The sequence below is a fragment of the Gavialis gangeticus genome, unplaced genomic scaffold (assembly GCF_001723915.1).
Source record: "Gavialis gangeticus isolate Ggan-Ray unplaced genomic scaffold, GavGan_comp1, whole genome shotgun sequence".
NCBI lineage: Eukaryota > Metazoa > Chordata > Crocodylia > Gavialidae > Gavialis > Gavialis gangeticus.
Genome location: NW_017729032.1, coordinates 207,777,104 through 207,779,560, shown reverse-complemented (window position 1 = coordinate 207,779,560; position 2,457 = coordinate 207,777,104). Strand labels below are relative to the sequence as shown.

Sequence of the window (2,457 nt, the reverse complement as noted above, 5' to 3'; positions counted from 1 at the left end):
TTGATGTGTGCTTTTGGTTTTCTTCACACATGATGGGTGCGTGACGGGGGGATGTGGTGTTTGCAAAAACAGGTGTGAGAAGGGGTGTGGGGGAAGGTGGGTGGGTGGGTGTGGAGGGATGTGGGTTGGTCTGTGGGAGGAGACCAGACTGATTGGCTAAGGAGAATGGGACTGAAAAGCACTGAGGCAATAAGAAGAAGGATCTCACGAAGTATGAAGACAAACTATGACTGGCTGGGCTAAGAAACAGGAGTGGAGAGACTAAGATGGGATAAGGAGTCCAAGAAGGAATCTGAGAGCAGGAGCTGATAGGATTCAGTAGGTGAATAGCACTCATATGGGAGACAGAAACAGATCATTGGAGGGCAGAACTAGGACTGATTGTGCAAGGAGACCATGAGTGCGGGAAGACCAGTGTTGGGATGGAAGGGCTGCAGGGCTGATACTCAGTGTCTCTGGGCAAAGATATTGGAATTGGATTGAGAAGTCTGCAGAGTAAAGACTGGTGATATGAGGAGAATGGGACTAAAAGGATGAGCTAGAAATGGAGAAGAGAGGGGCCTGGGATAGGAATGGTGGAGCAGACAGGGCAGAAGGGGCAAAGGGGCAGACCAGTCTGGCACATAAGAGCAGTGTTCCCTTCCATTCATGGAATGGGTCTGTGGTCAGCAAATACCTGTAAAACTCACTGTTGTATTGTCCCATCTCCCCTTTGGCACTGGTTCACATAGGGATGACAGCCTACTATTTAAACCACTGGCTCAAACAACAGAAGCTTGTGTGTGGTGCTAAGGGCTCCAACCCTTCAAGTGAACTGTGTTGGGGCCACTATGATGCCATAGGTTCAAACTTCTGGTTTTTTACTTTGCTTTTTATTTAAATAAATTCTACCTTAAGATAGATGTGCAATATAAAGGTTACAAAATGAAATTCTCAAATCTTAGTATCTGTTGCAGGGCAAATCATTTATACCAGGCTTTTCATAGGTAGTCACTCACTTTACATTCCTCATTTTCTTGCTTTTCAGCTTGATATGCTGAACACTTAGCTACTGTGGACTTTGCTAAACCTCAGCATATTTTATAGGACCAGATAAGTATAAGCTAGGCTGAATTAGCAAGATTGTGTCAGACTGCAAAGAAGTAAATATCTTCATTTTGGCATTTCCCAGATTCTGAGTTCTCAATTTTGGAACCTTAGTAATAATCCTTTAACATAGGACAGGCCTGTGTGCATATATGTATAACATATTCAGTATATATTGTGGTGGTGTGTGGTATGTGTGCATCAACTGTTGGAAATACAACTCCAAAGGATAAATGCCTATGTTGCATAAAATGAGGATAGTCCTTTGAAGTATAGCCTTGCTACTTGAAGTGCATTATTACTTTTTAAAATTAATTACACAAGGGTAGCACCGTGATCATCATCTGTGTTTGCTGGGTGTCTGCACAGAGCACAACCCTTGTCATTCAGTTAAGCTCTTATCCCCTTTAGTACATGGGTTTGCTGCATATTAAAGAGAATTTGATGGCATTTTGTTCTTTTCATTAAGCACACTGAATTCCCTATTGTCATCTTTTAAGGTTTTTTTTTATTGGTTCTAATTCATATACTTCCTTTCAATTCACACACTGGGTGAAACCAAAGTTCTACTGGGTTTTTCTGCACCAGGCCAGTGGCAAGTCATGGAGGGCATTCAAGCACCCTCTGCCCTTTCCCTGCTTACCTACACCCAGAAGATGTCTAGTGAGACTGATCTGGGCTCTTCCCCAGAGGCTACTTTCAGTCACTCAGAGGCCAGTGGTTGGAGAGCAAGCACTGGGGTGAGCTCAAATTAGCCTCTGTGGAAAACTTCTGGGTTCAGAATGTGCCTGTGTGTGTGCATGTTGGCAGGGGATGGCCTAAGCATGCTGGATCCCCTAGTGCTGAGGCTCACTGTCACTGCAGTGTATACAAGTCCACTAGAGGCAATGGGGCCAGGATTTCACCCACCACTTCTTGCCTCAGCAAACAATGATACCAAGTGTGTAATGTAAGTAACACGCTCCATTGTAAATATCAATATAGCTAAGGACAGACATTCAAAAAGCCTGAGCCGGAATTAATTTAATCTTTGCAGGTTAGTCTAACCTGGCTGGGCTGAACCAGTTTGTAACACCACAGACATCGCCTCCAGACTGGGGAAGTGCCAGCACATGCCTGCAGTGGCTCAGGCTAGAAGCTGGAGATGGGGGGTGCTAAAGCAGCCCTCCTTTCTCTTTCACACAGCTGAGCTAAGGCGGGGGGGGGGTCATTTCAACACTGTTTCAACTTGTTTCGAGCTTGAAACAATGAAATTGAAATGAAATGAAGGGCTTTGAAATGTTTTGAATTTCAAAGCTCAAGCTACAGGGAAACAGAAAATAATAAGAGGGAAGGGGAAGAGGGGAGAAGGACTGCTTTCATATTGACTGT

The 2,457-nt window shown here is 44.4% G+C and overlaps 1 protein-coding gene across 2 annotated transcripts in view; it reads left to right on the top strand.

Annotated features, from left to right (window-relative positions):
• Positions 1–2,457, top strand: part of PDE9A (phosphodiesterase 9A) — a 137,918-nt gene that overhangs the window by 56,823 nt on the left and 78,638 nt on the right. The window lies entirely within an intron of this gene.